Raw genomic sequence first — 21,520 nt, 5'->3', positions numbered from 1 at the left:
GAGTTCATGTGAAATAAAGGCGGTGATTATGTACCAAAAAAAAAGAAAGAAAGAAAGAAAAAAATTACAGGATGCTGAAGAAAAAACTTAAGGAAGATACAAATAAGTGGAAGCATATACTGTGTTCATAAATAGGGAGAATTAACATCATTAAAATATCTATACTCCCCAAAGCAATCTATAGATTTAATGCAATTCCTATTAAAATATCAATGTCATATCTCAAAAATCTAGAACAAATGTCCCCAAAATTTAGATGGAACAACAACACAAATAGTCTCAGCAATCTTGAGAAAGAAGAGCAAAGTTGGTGGTATCACAATTTCTGATATCAAACTATACTACAAGGCCCTAGTAATCAAAACAGCCTGGTACTGGCATAAGAATAGTCATACAGATCAATGGAACAGAATAGAGAGCCCAGAAATAAATCTACACCTTTATGATCAATTAATATTTGACAAAGGCGGCAAGAACATACAACAGGGTAAAGACAGTCTATGCAATAAATGGTGTAGAGAAAATTAGACAGATATGTGCAAAAAAATGAAACTATACCACCAACTTACACCATACACAAGAATATATACAAAATGGATTAAAGACTAAGTGGAAGTTGTGAAACCATAAAAATCCTAGAAGAACATAAGCAGTAAAATCTCAGATATTCCTCTTAACAATATTTTTGCCAATTTTCAGGCAAGGGAAATAAGAAAAAATAAACCAATGGGGACTGCATCAAACAAAAAAGCTTTTGCACAACAAAAGACATTATCAACAAAATGAAAAGAGAACTCATTGAGTGGGAGAACATATTTGCCAATGATATATCAGATAAGGTTTTAACTTCCAAAATATATAAAAAACTTATACAACTCAACAGCAGGAAGATAACCCAATTTAAAATGGGCAATGGGTAATGGGCAAAGGACTTGAATAGATACTTCTCCGAAGAGGACATACAGATGACCAATAGATATATAAAACAATTCTCAACATGACTAATAATCAGAGAGGTGCAAATTAAAACCACAATGATTGCTAAAGTAATTGTGGTGATAGAAATGTATTAGCCTCAGAAGCTACTGAGGTGGTTCATTCTATCCTAGTACAGTGTAAATAAATAAATAAATAAATAAATAAATAAATAAATAATAAATAAAACCACGATGATATATCACCTCACACCTGCCAGAATGGAGAAAAGAGAACCCTAATGCACTGTTGGTGGGAATGCAGATTGGGGCAGCCACTGTGGAAAGCAGTATGGTGTTTCCTCAAAACACTGAAAATGGAACTGCCTTTTGAACCAGCAATGCCACTTCTGGGAATATATCTGAAGAAACCTAAAACACTAATTCAGAAGAATATATGCGCCCTTATGTTCATTGCAGCATTATTTATAATAACCAAGATCTGGAAACAGGGAAACAGCCCTAGTGCCCATCAATAGACGAGTGGATAGAAAATCTGTGGTACATCTACACAACAGAATACTTCTCAGCCATAAAAAAGGAGGGAACCTTACCTTTTGCAATAGCATGGATGGACCTGGAGAACATTATGCTAATTGAAATAAGCCAGTCAGAGAAAAGCAAATACCATATGATCACACTTATATGTGGAATCTAATGAAAAAATAATAATTTAACAAATAAAATAGAACCATTAGCATCAATACAATGAACAGACTAACAGCTATCAGGTGGGAGGGCATTTGGAAGGCTGGATGGAAGAGGTGAAGGGATGAAGCCAAAAAAATAAAAAATAATTTTAGACACAGACAACAGTATGGTGATAGCCAGAGGGAAAAGGGTGGGGGAAGTGGAAGAGGGCAAAGGGAGGGGGAGGGGCGGAAACCGGGGTGGAAAGAGACCTTACTTTGGTTGAATGGCCCACAATGCAATATGCAGATAATGTTTTGTTGAGTTGCATACTTGAAACCTATATGCTTTTGTTAACCAATGTCACCACAATAACCTCAATTAAAAAAAAAAAAGCTACAGATTAGATGGTAGTATAATCAATCTAAAGAATGAAGATATCCCTGGAATAAATTATGTTGGAGGATAGTTTTTTTCAACATTGAAGGTCCCATACGCATTTTTTTTTAACTTACTAGAGTTATATGATGTTTGTTCTGGTCTATTGTATTTAGCGGAAAGAGCTGAGTTTACTGCATGTAGATTAAGTTTATGCCAAGCATATTAAAATTAGTGGTATTTTTATTCTTATGACAAATGAACTCAATATATTTGGTGATATTCTTTCATTGTTTCAAAATTAGAAGAAATTTAATCAGAATATAATAAAGGCTATATTTCATCTGTTTAAAATCTATAAAGCTTATTTTTCTACCTTAAAATAACTTTCTTTCTAAACTCAAAAAATGACTTATTTTATTATAATGTATTTGATGTCTTTGAAATGTTTTACCTCAAGCTATGATAGTAGTGTTATTAAAGTCCTTTTATAATCTGTATTGTTTTTTCTAGTTTCCAGTGGTAATTAAAAATTGTGAATGTGTAAAAATCCAGCAATATACATATTATTGAAAGATACAAAATTGCCCATAATATGCATTTTTCTAAGGCTTAATTTATATTAATATTTTCTAAACATTTTTCAAAATTATTATCCTGTATATTATTGCTTATTTGCAACTTTATTACTTGCATTTTACCACATAATCCACAGTCCCCACATGAATAAACAAATAAAAATATAGTAGGTGTTACATTTTTAAAAAGTCTCTTTCGCCTTTGATTACAACAGTTTGGAAATGCTCACACTTACCCCTAGAGATTCTGCTTAAAAGTGTATTACTTCCCAAAGGCAGGTAAATTCCCATGCAGGTGTTTGCTGTGGAAAATCGCTGCCAGTCAATGCAACTCACAGAAGTCCTTCTAGCAGCAAAAAATAACCCAAAGGATTTTTCCAGGTAAATGTAAGCTATAGGGTATCCACAATAAAAATGCAAATTACATACTGAGTTTTCAAATTGGAAACCAGGAATGCCAGAAGATTCCCCTTGTGGATACAAACAAAAGTTGGTGATTTGGTAAAAGTTGAGCAAAAATGTAATGTTTTGTGAAGTGATAGTATGGAGATCTACCAGAATAATGTCTTTTGATAAAGATGAATAGAGAATAAAATCTTCTGGGAATATTTTAAACACGGACTATGTAGTTACATATCTCTACCACTATTGTAACACTTATTGTAACACTGAAATGCCAGTCCATACTTCTCTCTTTCTCATCTAATTTTTGTTTGCTTTAGAATACAATAGCTTGTATGATGGGCATTTATATACTTTAATTATACCAGGACCCAGAAATGCATTATGAGACTTCATTTAATAGGGACAAACATGTATTACTAGGATTGAGGAAGTACAGGAAACAATAGACTTTGGAATCGGTCATGAAATAATTGAGAAAATTACTCTGCATTGTATTGAGTACCTGGACTTAATAAGTAAATTCTCTAAGTAGAGTTAGGAATATCTGCATGAGTAATATTCCAGAAACTAACCTCTTAGGTGATGGCAGCTACTGCATCACATTCCCAGATTCTGATCACTGTCTTGATATCTTGAATCACAAAATTATACCTAGTAAAAACAAACAAACAAAGAAACAAAAAAACTTCACAAGACATTTTTGTTAAATTCTCTTTTAATAACAATTAGGGAAATGAAAATCAAAACTACAGTAAGGTATCACCTCACACTTGTCAGAGTGGCTATTATCAACAAAACAAGCAATAACAAGTGTTGGAGAGATTGTAGGAAAAAAGGGAACCCTCAGTCACTGCTGGTGGGAATGCAGACTGGTACAACCACTATGGAAAGCAGTCTTGTGATTCCTCAAAAAGTTAAGAATAGAGCTACCATACAACCCAGGAAACCCTCTCCTGGGAATATACCCAAAAACCTCAAAATCATGTATCCCCAGAGATATATGCACCCTATGTTCACTGCAGCATTATATTCATGGTGGCCAGGACATGGAAACAACCAGAGTGTCCTGAGATAGAGGACTGGATAAAGATGTGGTACATATACAAGATGGAATACTACTCAGCCATAAGAAAGGATGAAATACTGCCATTTGCCACAACATGGATAGTATGCTAAGTGAAATAAGGCATTCAGAAAAAGCTAAGAACCATATGATTTTACTCATATGTGGGATATAAAACTGAAACTAATGAACACAAACAGCAATGTGGTGGTTGCCAGAGGGTGACAGGAGAAGATTTGGCGTTGGGTGGTGGGCACACAGTGCAATATACAGATCTTATAACATAGAAACCCACATCTGAAACCTATATTATCATGTTGACCAATATCACCCCAATAAATTTAATTTAAAAAATGTCTTATGCCAAAATAGGAATAAATATGTCCTGAATTTTTAAAAAAATTATCCTTTAAAAGAAGCTAATATTGCCGTGCATACCCTTCTATATCTAATTAAGATGGTGATGAGAGGACAAAATTTGAGTTCCTGTGTCCTGACAATAAATCAATCCTTGTTGGGTAATAATGCAATGATGAGTCTCTCTGCATTTCAACATCTGATGAAAAGTTTCATTCATGTTTGTCTACTAAGTCAAGAAGATTACTTTGAATGGGGTTTACATTTAAAAATCAGCCCTGGCCTGTGTGGCTCAGATGGTGAACCGAAAGATCACCAGTTCGATTCCCAGTCAGGGCGTATACCCAGGTTTCGGGTCCAATCCCTTGTGGCGGTGCACACAGGAGGCAATCAATCCATATGTCTCTCTCACATTGATGTTTCTCTCTCTCTCCTACTTCCTTCCTCTATTTCTAAAAATAGATAGAGAGCCCAGCTGGTGTGGCTCAGTGGTTGAATGTCAACCCATGAACCAAGAGGACCCAGGTTTGATTCCCAGTTAGGGCACATGCCAAGTTTTCAAGTTTGATCCTGGAGAGGGGCGTGCAGGAGGCAGCCAACCGATGTTTCTATCTCTCTATCCCTCTCCCTTTCTCTCTAAAATCAATAAAAATAAATATAAAAAATAAAATAAAAATAGATAGATAAGTAAATAAATGTGATTACAAAGATAAGGTACCAAAGGGTATATCTTATCTTTTCTCCAGGGCAGACATAAAAATAAGAACAATCACTTAACATATAAACATTTAATTTTTTAAAATTTATATTTAGGAGCAGGTGCTATTAGAGTAGGTAAGTAGATAGATATGAGCAGGCAGAGAAAAGACAAACTGACCAAAGACTATGCTTAAATAAGCAGGGGGAAGGGAGAATAGAAAGCTAAATCAGCCATCAAAGGTAGACAAAAAAAGGGAGAAAGAAATGCAGCAAAAACTACTCAAGCACCAAAAGGGCAAATCTTACAGGCCCCTGCAGGCACAGGAAATTCTAACAAGCTCGCCAGGTAAGCAGGCACACTAAATTCTAGGGAGCCCACCAGCTAAAGGACAAATGGTACAAAAAGATTAAAACAGAACATGGGAGGGGCAAGAATAAGACAAAAGCCAGGAACTAGACCCATTCGGAGCACTGGAACCTTGCCTGAGCTGCCAGTTTGAGTGGCCCTCAGATGGACTTTCTCTTCGAATAAAACTCTGCCACTTGCTGCAATTCTCAGTCTCTCGTGTTAAAATCCTTCCTCCGACAGGCAAGAACCTGATCTTGCTGATCCCCAGCACCGCTGACAGTGTTATTAATGTAACATACACAAAAATGTCTGTTTGTGGCATGTATCATCTATTTTAAAATTGTATATATTATTCTTAAAGATTGCCATTTTCCTGTCAATTACCTGACTTTATATTAATAGGTGACAGCTCCCTAATCCATGGCCTTATTTTCTATACTCTGAAAAATAAAGTCAGTTTGCTATTACATGACTAGAAGCTGCAGACTTTTAAGAACTTTATATGACCTACTTTAGATTCCTTATTTTACTACATGGCCAAATCAATTTCTGTTACACTGTACTTACTGACTAGGAACATGTTTCTTTAAAACTCCCAGCCATATATTATAGGTCAATTCATTAATGGTATGGCATTAACAATATGCTCATAACGATATAATTTTTACTAGAAAGTAAATTTTACTTTAAAATACAAAATACAGATTTTTAAAAAATGTATGGCTTAAGACAAGTCATTTTTAATTAAATATTAGCTAGCTGATTTTGAAAATTAGCAAGATTTATAAAAATCAAATGATTATATAAATGAAATTTTAATGATACACAGTAGCCCAAAGTAATTTTTTGTAGGCTATAAAAAATTCAACACATATAAAATATTGTTTCTACCCTTCAGTCTCAGGGAAAAATTCACAAAGGACTCTGATAACAGATGCCATTCAGCACTGTGTTTATTTTATATTCTTTACTGTATATACACCACAAAGACAAAATATTTTATAGTTTCTGTTACCTTATTTTTAAGTGAGATACCAATTTGTACCATGACAGACCTGCGACATAATGATTTTAATAGTATTTTAGTGAAAATGAGATTGACAGTTTAATATTCCTAAAGAGACTTTTTTTATTTCAGACTTTCCTATAGAAAAGTTACTGCTTTCAGTTAATCATTAAAAATAACCCTATACTATAAATTTTTTAGCTCAAAGTGCCTTAGAAATGAAATGTTTAAAATTCTTAATCTTTGAACTTGGTGAATTTTGAAACATGAAATAGTATTAAGTAGAAACTGTACTTTTTCTTTTTAATTCCCCATTTAGACCATTTCTTTAAATAAAATGCCACCTTTATTTTAATGTTAGTTAGCTTTGATGGCTAGAAGAAACTTTTCTCTGTCAATCTACACTAATAAGAGAGAAACATGGTAATTAGCGTACGACCGCTACCCTTCCCATTGGCTAATCAGCATATCCTTATGCAAATTAACTGTCAGCCAAGAAGGCAGCTGGCAGCCATGCACTGAAGCGAACAGGGAGGCTTGCTTGCTCCAGTGACTGCGGACTCCAACGTTCCCCGCCTCACTTGCCGGCCTCTCAGCTGCAACTCTAAGCAACTATGTACTATGTTGCAAATATAGAAGCTAAGCAAAACCCTAGAAACCTCCGGGCTTCAGCCAGCCTGACCACAACATTGTATCAATGTTTTCAGCAGCAAGGCCTCAGAGCTAAAGCTGGCCCAGAATAAAAAAAGAAAAAGAAAACAAGGAGCGGTTGGGAGCTTCAGTCATCTGCCAGTCGGAAAACAGCCCTCAGCCCCTCAGCCAGCCTGGCCAGGCACCCCAGTGGGGACCCCCACCCTGATCCAGGACACCCTTCAGGGCAAACCAGCCGGCCCCTACCCATGCACCAGGCCTCTATTCTATATAGTAAAAGGGTAATATGCCTTCCAGCACTGGGATCAGCATGACAGGGGGCAGCGCCCAAACCCCCTGATCGCTCTGCGGCTCTGTGAGTGACAGGGGGCGGGGCCACAACCTCCCTATCCATCCTGCTCTGTTCGTGACAGGGGAAGGCGCCCCAACCCCCTGATCAGCCCTGCTCTGTGCCTGATAGGGGGGAGCTCCCCAAACCCCTGATTGCCCTGTGGCTCTGTATGTGACAGGGTGCAGCACCCTAACCCCCTGATAGGCCCTGCTCTGTGTGTGACAGGGTAGAGCCATAACCTCCCCATTGGCCCTGCCCTAAGTGTGACAGGGTGCAGCGCCCCAACCTCCTGATCCACCCTGCTCTGTGTGTGACAGGGGGCGGTGCCCCAACTCCCCTATCGGCCCTACTCTGTGAGTGACGGGGGGAGCTCCTCAACCCCCTTATCGACCTGCTCTGTGTGTAACAGGGTACGAAGACCCAACCCCCCTGATGGGCCCTGCTCTGTGAGTGGCAGGGGGCAGCACCCCAACCCCCTGATTGGCCCTGCTCTGTGACAGGGTGCAGAGCCCCAACGCCCTGATCCGCCCTGCTCTGTTCGTGACAGGGAGTGGCACCGCAACCTCCACATCCACCCTGTCTCGAGTGTGACAGGGGGCTGTGCTCCAACCCCCCAATCGGCCCTACCCTGAGCGTGACTGAGGGTGGCATTGCAACCTCCTGATCCGCCCTGTTCTGTGCATGACGGGGCGGCGCCCCAACTCCCCAATCGGCCCTGCTCTGAGCCTGACCAGGGGCTGCACCTAGGGATTAGGCCTGCCCTCTGCCACCCGGGAGCAGGCCTAAGCCAGCAGGTTGTTATCTCCCGAGGGGTCCCAGACTGCAAGAGGGCACAGGCCGGGCTGCCCCCCCCCCCCCCCACCCGAGTGCACAAATTTTTGTGCACCTGGCCTCTAGTATTATATAATTATATATGCATTTCTACATTTAAAAGTTTATATATATTTTAACTTTTCATTTTTTTCTGGTTCCAACATAAAAAATCCAGGCTATACCACATTGCATTTAGTCACCGTTTTTTTCCCAGTCCTGTCTGGTCTGTGCCAGTTTACCTACACTTGTTTTTCATAATCTTGACAGTCTTGAAAAGCACTGCTCAGGAAATCTGTAGAATGACTGGTTTCTCTTGATTAAACTGAAATTATACAAAAGAAATGAAGTGTTTTTCTTATCACATTGTTTCAGGAGCACATTACATCATTGGTGGTATTAACCTTTGTCACTCAGTTAAGGTAGTGTTTACCAGTATTGTAAACTATAAATGTACTATTTTTTCCCCTTTTATTCTTAGAAAGTAATTCATGAAAACTAACTCATTGCCAGGTGGACAGGGCCAGGAATTAAGCTCCACCTCCTAGAGGGGGGTATCTACAAATATTACTTGGAATTCTTCTGTAAGAAAAATGCGCCTCATCTTCTTCACTTACTTGATTTATTTATATTACTATGGACTGATGTCTATGTAGCTTATACTTTTTATCATAGTCCAATAGTATGATCTTTATTTGTTGCTCAAATTGTTCTAGTTTTGACCATTAGGAACTCTTTTATTTTAGCTTCTGTGTCCCTTTAGGCATACTGCAGTAGGACAGGTAACCAACTGGCCCAGCTGCAATGAATGCATTTCTTCAATTTATAAGAGTAAAACTACCACTTCTGCTCTATAATTGGCTTAATCTTGTCACCTTTGTCTGTTTCTCCAATGTTCTCATCCCATATATTGTTTCCACCAATTCCTATCACTCTCCTTATAGGAGATTCTCTGGTGTTGCTACTCACATAACATTTATAACTCCACACATTTACAAAGAGGCCCTAGATTTTTTTACAACCATATCTCTCTTGAGATTACATTAGATAATCTTTGCTTTGGAAATACTGCAACTTAAAAGTAAAGGTGAAAAGAAACCTAATGTTCCTGCAGTTCAAGCAGTCATTAGAGTTTATCCCTCAGGGACACAGAGCATGATAGAATAGAGAGTGTGTCTTCAGGTGCATACAAAGAATACCCACCTTGTAAGTTCACAATCATTGAATAACTATTAGGGTGTAAACATTCAAATTTTTTTCTATGTTAGAAAATGAGATATTTTACTAAGTTCTATAATACACATTTAATATTTAGAAATTGAAAGTACTACCAGAACTTTGGCCATATCTATTTTTATCTTCTCTGTTTATATAGTTACAAGGGGTCCAGTGCATGAATTCATGCACCTTGAAAGAAACTGTGGGCCACAAGGCTACAGTGGGCACAGGGGCAGGTCTCGGCCCATCCTCCGCACCCCCACCTGGCCCCTCCCACCACAGCCCCCAGTCTCCTGTCTGCCAGCAGCCCAGTTCCCACCGCCGCCGCCGCCTCTGCCGCCGCTCCCACATGCTGACGGTGCAGAGCGATTGGGGCCGGTGCCAGCAGTGGGTGCAAGTAGCGGCTCCTGCACCGGCAGGGGGTGTGAGCAGGGCTGTCACTGTCAGCGGGTCTGTGAGGTGGCTGCTGGCCCCGATCACCCCTCAGGAGCAGGGGGAGGTGGAGAAGCCCTGAGGGGCGATCGGGGCCGGCAGTTGCCCTTCACACCCGCTGACAGCACCTAGTAATCAGGGCTGGCGCCGGGCACTGACGTGCGAGCGCCTGGTGGGACCGCAGCACATAGGAGCAAAGAATTTTCAGTAACCACCAGAGGCTTGCCCCGATGACAGCAACCAGCGCCCCACCTTGGTCTGGCACCCCCGCTCATCTGCTCTACCATCCCGCCACAGCCGATGCCTGGCATGTTCTGTGCTCTGCCGCCTGCTGCCAATGCCCGGCATGTTCCACATGCACCCCCTGGTGGTCAGCGCACATCATAGTGACCAGTTGTTTGGTTGTTCGGTTGTTCTACCATTCGGTCTATTTGCATATTAGAGTTTTATATAGAGAGATCTTATTGCTTAACATGATATTTAAAAACTTTGCTGTATTTGTTTTGCTGCCCACCAAATAACTGATCTCCTTAAGAGAAAAGAATCTTTGTAAACTTGTTCTTTGAGAGACGAGTGGATAATTTGATTCTTAGTAGGAATTCAATAAATATTTTTAAGCTACACTATGTTTCTGTCTTAATTCCTTCATTATTTAAATAGATTCGTTGTGTGCCCTTTATGAATCTAAAGTGACTAATATGAGACTCTATTGAGAAAAATAATTGCTAAGTATTAGAAATCACAAAACTCGCCACTTATAAAATACTCAACTAAATTATCCTTTTCTTTTTATTTATTGAATATATTTTTCAAATTTAGTTTGCATATAATGAATTATATACAAATTACTATTTTTGTTGATCTATGCTTTACAATTCAATAATTTCTCTTATTTCATTTACCTTTGTATCAACATATTGAAATTTAATATATGATGGTAACTATAATTAATAATACTGCACCTCATATTGCACAATTGAAAGTTGTTAAGAAAATAAATCTTAAAACTCCTTTTCACAAGAAAAAGAAAAAAAATTGTAACTATGTGTAATGATGGATGATAACTAGATTACTATGCAATCATTTCTTAATATATGCAACACTGAGTCTTTATGTTACATACCTGAAACTAATACAATCTTATATGTCAATTATACCTGAGTAGAATAGAAATAAGTAGTAAATATGTTGAGGGCATGAGGCAGAAAGCCCACAGTTCAGGACAAGCAGGAAAAAAAAAAAATGATGTGTAGCTTTCAGTTAATACAAAGGTATTAAAGCACACTTTACCTCTGATAACTTTGAGAGAACAAGTAAATGAAAATAAATGAATGCATGAAATGATAAAATAATGTAAACAGGAAAAAATCTAAATACAAGAAGAGGTCACATAGACAAAAAAAAAATGCAACCTCAAGAGCAGAGTGAACAGTGATAAGTTTAACCAAGAAGATGAAACATGAGCCCCAATTGGGCAGAGCCCAAGTCATAATACCCAAATCACAAAACTCTCAAAATTTGGAGTACCCAGGTAGATGCCTCTAAAAAGAAAATAGAGATAATGACTAAAGTCATACTGGTTATAAATTATGAAGCAGTTAGGACTTTCAGATTTTCCTTCCAAATCATTCTGAGAAGTAAGCACAAAAACGCTGATCACATTCTGAAAGGTTAACATGGTGGTACCCGGGCAGGCTAAATAGCCATCTCAGATGGTGGATAAAAATAGAATTTACTTAAGGCTAAGGAAACCTGTGTCCATAGCACACATGTTATTAAAAAACATGGAGGTGTATAAAAAAGAAATTACTGAAATGAAAGGTGTTGCTTCTGGAAGAGTAAGAATTGAAGTCGACAGCGTGGAAAAGCTGTTGTTTTACTCTATGAGTCTGTTAGAATTTTATTTAAAAGAAAATATAATGCCCTAGCTGGTTTTGCTCAGTGGATAGAGCATCAGCCTGCAGACTAAAGGCTCCCAGGTTTGATTCTGGTCAAGGGCATGTACCTTGGTTGCAGGCTCCTCCCTGGCCCAGGCCCTGGTCTGGGGGTGTGCAGGAGGCAACCAATCGATGTGTTTCTCTCAAATCAATATTTCACTCTGTCTTTCCCTCTCTCTTCCATTCTCTCTAAAAATCAATGGAAAAATATCCTCTGGTGAGAATTTTTTTAAAAATAATAATAAAATAAAAATAAATAAAAGGAAATATAACAACATTCACAATATTTTATATTACTTTTAATAAAATAAATTTATCTTCACTCATCCATCTACCAGACTGTAAAATGACTTTTCAAAAGACAAGCTCTGATTAAGGTTTTTCTATTCAAAAATTGCATGTATGCATATAAGAGAACAATCATACATAGCATTTCCCACTCACTTTTGTTTCAATAAAGCACTTTAAGATCCTTTCACTTTGTTGTGTTTATACTATTATTTTAATATTTTCAAGTTACCCTTTGGCCTTTCACTGTATAGCATATTTCACTGATTTGAAGAACACTTCTATTTTAGTTGAAGCAAAATAGTCGGATTGCAGGCTCCATACCACAGTAGGGAGCGAGCAGGAGACAGCCAATCAACAATTCTCTCTCATCATTGATGTTTTTCTATCTCTCCCTCTCCCTTTCTCTCTGAAATCAATAAAAATACATTTTAAAAAATAGTATTTTATAATGATAGTGTCTTTCTTAAATACTTGTTATGTTTTATTTGTTATTAGTATACAAAACAATGCAATTTACAATAGTGTCTTAGATTAAGTGAAATAACTTTTAGTCAGAGTCTCCCTGATGGACTTTTAGTTTATTGCCTGATCTTGGAAAGTGAAAACAGTATTGGAACTTGGTAATACACATATAGACACTCTTTTTTTCTTCTTCTTCTTTCTTTCTTTTTTTGCATGTAGAATAGAACTTCTAGCTCAAGTGCATGTGCATTTTTAATTTAGATAACTATTAGAGAATCAGCTTATAAAAAGGGTGTGGCAGTTTGTGTATTCACCATGAGTCTTTGAACGTATCATAGCTGTACTTCATCAGAACTATTCTTTTAAACATTACTATCATTGCCAAGATAATTGGTTAAAAATTACCTTATAATATTATTTTTACTCATGTATCTTTATAAGAATGTGAGACATGTTTAAATAGTTTGTTAACTATTATTTAATTCAATATGAGTTATTTGTTAATATTCTTTTCATATTTTCTATTCTTATGGTCTCAAAAAATGTATAGTAACTCTTTTAAATATTAAACAATAACATTGCTTTAAAATACACTTTGTAAATGTGATTTAACCAATGTTTTGTTTTCTCAATATTTTTAACACAGTTCACTTTATATATTATATTTAAGTATAGTGATAAATCCTAAAATAACTTATTGAGAGAGAGAAAAAAAGATTGAGAATAAAGGGCATTTCAAATAAAACAAAAAATAATAATAATAAAGTAAAAAATATTATAGCATAGGAAATAATTCTTATTTTCTATATTTCAGCCAAGAAAGTTCAAAATTATATTAAAGAAACAAAATCATATATGCCTCTCAAAAAAAGATGAGAATATGAAACATTTTTAATGTTTGCAAATCATTTATATTCTAACTATTGCTATATGAATATCTTATACTTTAAGATAAATCTGCAGCTACCTACATTTTCCCACATGGGTAAAATATATTTCTGATTATTATGAATGATACAAATTTGTAATCAGACTGGCAACACACTGATATGTATTGAAATTATTCAAATTTGCATCAGAGTGGCCAATATAACCTCACCTAGACAGGGAACATAACCTTATTATATTTTAATTTTTTTTCCTTTGGCGATAAAATCACTGTGACACACACAAATATAAAAGTAGGAAATTAAACTAGATAAGAGAGTAGCAATGACAGGCAAAGACAGTGTAACAGAGATATGCCATATCTACATCTACCAGAATCAATTGAAGTTGGCTGCATCAGGGAGAGCCAAGCAATCCCAGACTGCCACCGATATCCCAGTGATGGCTTTCAGGAACCGTCAAAGTGAGGCCTTAACTGATCCTAATTTCCAGGATGATATATAGCAGCAGACAGTGCCTTCGTGAAACCTTTGTTTACTTACAACTTTAATAACCTAGATTATAGAGCTGAGAAAATTCTATAAACTATCTTTAAAAGGCATTTTATTAACCTTTAGGATAACCTCATTTCAATGTTTAGCATATTTATTCTAATTTGAGAGCATGTGGCAAAGCGTTCCTCATCTTGATTGGTTATTTCTTTATCAGCTGTCAGAAGAAAATTATTGGTGACATTAGGGCTATTTATGCTTCACATCTGTCACAGTATATTTTATTTGGCAACTTATTGAACACAGAATATAAATAAAGTACCATTGTACTCACTATTGGTACTATAAAAAGAAATGAAACAGAGACCTCATTCTTCAAAGTTTCAAAGAAAAATTGGAATTAAAAATTCTAGTCACATTTTATTTGACAGATTTGAATTGGAGGTTTCAGATGTTTTCTCCGTGTGAGTTCCTCCATATTCACTTTTACTAAATGAAAATCCTTCCTGTGTGAGATGCAGGTACCATTGAAATGTTTTCATGACTGGATGGTTTTTGTAATTACAATTGAGGAAAAATAATGATGAGATTTTCCTATTTATATCAGGCCTTCAACTATAAATTTTAAATTATACACCATACGGAGGACATATTAAATGTAATAATTATAAATATAAATTGTTCTTTAGTCTTCGCTAATGAAGGAGAACACGCAGGTCCAATCACCTTACACATTGTTTCCCTGGCACTATTGGTGACACTATTTTTTAAAACTTACTAAAGTTCTTATGAATATCTATACAAGCCTACTATATCCATATATATTCTTGTGTGTGTGTGTGTGTGTGTGTGTGTGTGTTGCTTTTCCTTTTAATCTTTATTGTTTATTTATTTTTTAATGAGTCACTCTTTGTTGTTGTTGTTAATCCTCACCCAAGGACACTTTTCCATTGATTTGCAGAGAGTGGAAGGGAGGGGGATAGACAGAGAAAGAGAGAGAGAAACACCGATGTGAGAGAGACACATTGATTGGTTGCCTCCCACAAGTACCCCAAGCAGGGCTGAGGATCAAGCCTGCGACTAAGGTACATGCCCTTGACCGGAATCTAACCCAGGACCCTTCAGTCCACAGGCCAACACTCTATCCACTGAGCCAATCCGACTAGGGTTTTCATCTTTATTGTTAAAAATATTACATATGTCTCCTTTTTTCCCCATTGACCCCTTCTAGCCCTCCCTCACCACCCGCTGCATAAATATTCTAATTCCTGACTATTCTCTTTCCCTACAATTTAAAGACCAGCTAAACTTCCCAAAGCTCTCCTCATTGGAAGAATTAACCTCCCCTACTGACTTTCTGAGGTACTCTATGTGAGGCTATACAAAGCAGACTATTTTAAGCTTGCAGCTGTACCCTGAACTGACCAATGCATGAACCAAGCTCAGCTATTTCCCTCGTTGGCCAATGGTTATGCAAGCACCCTTCATATGGCCATAGGTGTAAGGTTAGGGAAAGATGCTTGTGGAACCTTGGAGAGTGACATGAGAATTTGGGCCACCTAATCATGAATGTTACATGTGCCCTCTGGCTTTGCACATGTTTCATTCTTGATGCACCACATGTATCTTATGATGAATTGCTGCTGGAAGTATCAGGTATTTTAATATGGTGGTTATGACAGGATCCAGCTCATAAGGAGACACTCTAGTATCTTGGTCACTTGATATTTTCTGCTGAATCCAGTGGTATGTCATCAGCTTTTTAAAAAATAGTATAAAGTTCTTTGCTGCAGATGCTTGGCTTTACTCTATTAACCTGGAATTCTGCTTGGTAATCTTCCTCTAGGAGCTTTCTGTAGTCCCCACAGGGCATCTTATTTTAGCATAGATTCCTCTAAAACCAGAGAGTTTGACTGATAACGTGGCCTGAGTTGCCTGGACTTGCTACAAAGTCCTTTTCTCCTATGGACCACATTCCAAGTTAACAGCCTTTCTCAACACATAAACTGATAGGACCAGTGTTCTTAAGTGTAGATTATGTTCCTACTTCCAAAACCCAAAGAGGCATTCTAGGTGTGGTGGGAGGCAAAAGATGTTATAATGTGTTCTTTAGTTTGGAGAGCATGTTCGGTAGCACAACTAGGAATACTAATATTTTCACTGATAGGGCAGCTTCATAAAAATTTCTTTCAGTTTGTCTCTCACCCTTTGTACACTCTGTAGCTCATGTGTCTTACAAAAACTTCCCATGATTTTACACCCTTTGGACACCTACTCAAATAATACGAGGTCATCAAAATAGTGGAATTACTGTGATAGTCTGTAGGAAGTCTAGATGTTCCAAGATGTTTGGTCCATATTATGATGGCAGTGGGGCAGAGGACAGTTAATTTAGTTTTTAGTGTATGGTTGCCTTTCTCATGTGAACACAACGTTGTCCTCTTGCTCGATAGGGATCTGTTAGATTGTGTTTGTGCAAAAATGATGATTTAAGTGAAGATTTGAAGAGATTACTATCGTTGCATAAAGTAATTTAAGGTGGCAGTAATTGCTGCCTTTCCTACAAAGATGGAATTATTATCTTTATTTTCTTAGTCAAGGCAGGGGAAGTTATTTTCTGTAAGTGTCACTTGATCTTCTCCAGGATGCTAGCTCTCACCCAACGGACCAAGGAACCAGTGTGGTGACTCTGCCAAGTCCCCTGTATGCCCATTCCAGTTATATATTTAGACACTGGGACTCAGAAGATTCACTGTGAACAAGACCCAGAGCTATCTTCCACTTACTGCCCAGGTCCTGTAAACTCTTACTCTAATAAGGGAGCCATGACAATGCTTTGAGTCTTTAGCTATCAATGTCTAGCTGGACACTGTTCAACAGTTTTTTGTATGTTTAGTATTTCCCTCGTTTTCTGGTGTATGCTTACTTGAGTAGATGGCTTTAAGCCACTTAGTGGAAAAAATGGAGAAATTACTATTGTGTATGCTTGCTATGTAGTGTCCCAGAATCCTTCCTCATTGAGAGCCAGCCTTCCCTCAAATGGGTTCTGGTTCAAGTTTGAAAACAGAGTGAGGGATTATGCCACTTTATTAGTGATGCTGCCTGCTACCTCCTGATCATTTATCTTGGATTTATTTTGTGTTTTATGTAAAACAATATCTTTTTTGACTGCCCATGTACCCTATTCCTGGGAACTACATGTTCTAGTAAACATCTCCATAGCTCTGTGGGTCAAGCCTTTACAACGGCCAGTTTCATATCTCTGCTCATTATAATAATTGGATTCACCTGGCTTCATTTGATTAAGCACCACCACCTGGCCTCCATTATTTTGGGGTATCTTATCATGCCCGTTACTATCAGGGAACCCAGTTCTGTAACATTATCTCTTCTCATCGGCTTTTGTCTACAAAAGATAGCTACCACTGAGCTTCTTAATGATGTTGGTTCTTCTCTCACCAGTCCATTTCTGTGTTTTCACCTACCTGTCTGTTTCCCATAAAAGCCAGATGGTTCAAGGCAGATGATGGTGTTTGCTGTAAACACAGCAAGATCTTGTCCTTACTGCTGTACTCTGCTGGAAGTGATGTCTCCACCGGAACAAATCAATGAAAATGATCTGCAGCTATTGATTCTATGAATGTATTCTTTTAAATACGCAGCAGGGAGAAGCAAAAGCAGTGTGTCTTTCAATGGAATAAAAAGGACAGCAGCACTTCCCTGTCCAGTCTCAAGATCATTTGAACTATCCTGCTGTCTTTCATATTAGAGTCCATGGCAACTTTGATTGTCTTGAGATACCACATAGCAATAAACTGGACCTCTAAATTGATAACATTTTCACTGGTTCTAGTGAAAAGGATCTGTTGATACCTGAATGCTTATTAGATATTCTGGATTCTCTATAAAGATACATTCAACCCAGGGAGTGAAAATAAATCTAATGGATATTTAGAGAAAGTTCAATATACTGACATTTTCGTGGGTCCACTGTCTTGAGCAGGCTAGGGATTGCTTCTAAGTAGGAACAAACCCAGTTTGTGCTAAACAGATCCTTTACTTTCGAAAGGGTCATGGTCAGGATGACAGCCTACTTCGATGCTGAAAGGCAAATTGCTGCAAGTTGTTGTCATTCTCACACAAGAATTTAAATAGCCCAGATATTTGCTATCACAAGGCCCCCATGGGCCTGGCATTATGATTTTAAAAAGACCCCATTCACAAACTAACAACTGATTCATATCAGCAAAGCTAGGAGCCCAAACCCCAAGAGGTGCTGTGGAAAGGTTGCCTCTTTTTGTCAAAAGTTCCAGTAAATAAAAAAAATCATCAGTCTCATAGACCTGGAACTCAAAAGGGCCATTCAGGATGTATTGCTCTATATGCAGCACTTCCCTAACAACATAATTCCTTCTGGCACTTATGGGATGGGGAATTGCCAGCATATAGCACATCAATTACTACTATACATTCTCATGTAGAAGCAACAAAAGGACATTGAATTAGCCCAAAGGGCCCTACCTATCAGGCCATCCTCATATTTGTTCTTCTGCATGCAACGAGTCTTTTTACTCAGGCTGCTTTTAAGATTTTTCTATTACTGGTTTTGAGCAATTTGATTACAATGTCCTGTGGTGTAATTTTCTTTTGTTTCTTTAACAGAGTTTTTTGAGCTTCTTGGATCTGAGGCATGAGGTTGTTTGTACTCTCTGGCTAGTGGGAATAGGCAGTGTACCCAGCCTTGTGTGGATGCTTGGAAACATTGCTTCTAATTGGTGTAGGTGATTCTTCCCCAGACTTAAGTATTTTTATTAATATATATTTTTATTGATTTCAGAGGGGAAGGGAGAGAGAGATAGAAACATCGGTGATGAGAGAGAATCATTGATAGGCTACCTCCTGCACACTGCACACTGGGGATCGAGCCCACAACATAGGCATATGCCCTTACCAGAAATTGAGCCATAACCTTCTGGTTCATAAATTGACACTCAACCACTGAGCCATGCCGGCTGAGCTCAAGTACTTTTTTTGCATGAATGCTCTGATCATTGCTCTAATTTGTAACATAGAAAGACACTCTGAAGATGTCTCACTTTCTCTCTGTGTGCACCAATCTCCTCTACATTATTCTGTCCTGAATTCTAGCTGCCTGGTCCTATCCAGATTCTCAGCTCCATCTTCTCTACTTAAGGTGTCCACTAGGCTCTAGCTGGTTCTCCTTCCCTGGGTCTGTATCCAGGAATTACCTCAGTGCAGTAACTTTGGGAGAGTACAGCATTCACCTTATTTGCTTCTTATGTCTTTAGGATCACTGATCTTCATTGATATAGATATAAATATAAATATAGAGATAGAGATAGAGATAGAGATAGAGATAGAGATAGAGATAGAGATATACAGATACAGATACAGATGTAGATGTAGATAGATATAGATATAGATATAGATATAGATATAGATATAGATATTGATATAGATATAGATAGATATAGATATAGATATATAGATATCAGAGTAAACCTGGTTTGGCAAGTAGTGAGTGCCTGAAGGTTCACAACTGAAATCCTGTTACATTTTAGGACCCTGCCAATTGTCATATTCTTAATCCAAGATTGCTGAACTCTTTGCTCAGCTTCTTAGTTTTCCAGTGCGTTGTTGGGTTAATTCCAGCTAGCTTAGTGTTAGGCTGAGCTGCTTTACTGAAATCTGTTATGTATCTCCATGCCACTGACCCCTGGTGAAGACACAACATTTACTGATTAATTTTATGTTTTGTAACCACTGAACTAAAGAAATATGGGGTGGTTTGTACCAGTTTGTCAGTATTTTTATGGATAACAGTGAGATTGATGATTTGCACCTGTCCTCAGTGAGAACTCCATAGGACTCTGCCATTGAAAGCTCGTTACACAGCAAGAATATGCCTTCTAGACCAGCAGGGTATTAGAAATTCCTGATGTGACTCTATTTTGGGCTCCCTGGTTCGGAGTTGTTCCATCAGTATCAGTAGTTCTACATCCAAGAGAGAAAACTATTCCAGCATGGTTCATAAAACGGGAGAATTAGAATCTGCACCTGGGTTCTTCTACCCTTTTGTGGAGGCAGCCATTGGTCGTTTTGCATACCCTTTCTATATTGTACATTTTTCTGCATTAACTATATATAAGCATTTTCCATCTGAGTCTCGTGAGTTTTTTGTTTTGGGGGGGTTTGTTTAGCATAGATCTCATTTTCTGGAAGGTTTGCACTCTTTGCACTGCTTTATGATTTGTAAAGAGCCTTGAGAGGGAATAACTCAGCATTTTTAGAATGCCTTGCCTAAGTCACTTCTTTCTCTTCAAATCTCAGTCTCCATGGAAACACAGAGCCCGTTAGTTCATATTTTTCCCGAATGAAGAGAGTGACTATGAGGCTCATAGAGAGCAACTGCTTCTTGCTCTTTTTAGCTTCTTCTATAGTTTCTTTACCCCATGAATCAACAAATAAACCATATTTTAAAAAATAAGAAGAGGTGAATGTGCAGTTCTCATTTGTGTGCCACTCTTTTCTCACTTATTTTGCATCTTCAACCTGCCTATCCTAGTTCTTCCATTACTTTTAACAGCTGCTTCATGTATTTTTCTAGCTGTGTGGTTTTTCATAGTGTAAACTGGTATCATACACTATACACTGTAATTGCTGAAACTGATCATATGAGGTAGGTGTTAACATCTTGTATATTGGACTGAAGTTACCAATGCTGCCAATCTATGCAAATGTAAGTCTCTGAATTTGCACTGCCTACTGTGGGGCCACTAGCCCACGTGGGGATTTAAATTTTAATTATTTGAAATGAAATTGAACTATGAATTTTATTCCTAAGTTTCCTAGTCACATATGACTAATGGTTACTTTATTAGATAGGGTGGGTATAAAATTCTTCCATCTTTTTAAAAATATATTTTTATTGATTTCAGAGAGGAAGGGAGAGGGAGAGAGATAGAAACATCTATGAGAGAATATCATTGATTGGCTGCCTCCTGCACGCCCCCCACTGGGGATCGAGCCCACAACCTGGGCATGTGCCCTAGACTGGAATCGAACCCGGGACTCTTCAGTCTACAGGTTGACGCTCTATCCACTGAGACAAATCAGCTAGGGTTCTTCCATCCTGACAGAAATTCCTATTTGACAGTTCTGAGAAAGTCATATAAGACTTGTCAAAATTATGGCATCGGATCTTTTTTCCCATTTTGGTAATCACACTCAAGGCTAACCATTCATTCAGAGGTAAAATACTGGTAGAAAGAAAATCTTTTTTAAGTAGGGGGGGCAGGCATCAGAATACTGTGAGTACTCTATTCTAGCCCTTCCATTTTTAAGCAAATATATATACATATATATATATATATATATATATATATATATATATATATATATATTCTGTGGAACTTCCACTAGCTACTTAGACTCCATCTTATAACTGAATGACATATGCTCATGTGGATTTCCTATTCCATGGTAATCCACAGATCTAGTAGAAGCCATAATGTGCCTTAAATTCACATCTGTCTCTGGTACTTTGAAG

General features: G+C 37.7%; 1 pseudogene; it reads left to right on the top strand.

Annotated features, from left to right (window-relative positions):
- Positions 1 to 1,016: 1,016 nt before the first annotated feature.
- LOC139007844 (small nucleolar RNA SNORA66) lies at positions 1,017 to 1,116 on the top strand (annotated as a pseudogene).
- Positions 1,117 to 21,520: the final 20,404 nt, after the last annotated feature.

This window comes from Myotis yumanensis, unplaced genomic scaffold (assembly GCF_028538775.1).
Source record: "Myotis yumanensis isolate MYYU_CA2020_CCGP unplaced genomic scaffold, mMyoYum1.0.hap1 SCAF_3, whole genome shotgun sequence".
Lineage (NCBI taxonomy): Eukaryota > Metazoa > Chordata > Mammalia > Chiroptera > Vespertilionidae > Myotis > Myotis yumanensis.
Note: the sequence above shows the minus strand (reverse complement) of the source record. Positions and strands in the feature narration are given on the sequence as shown.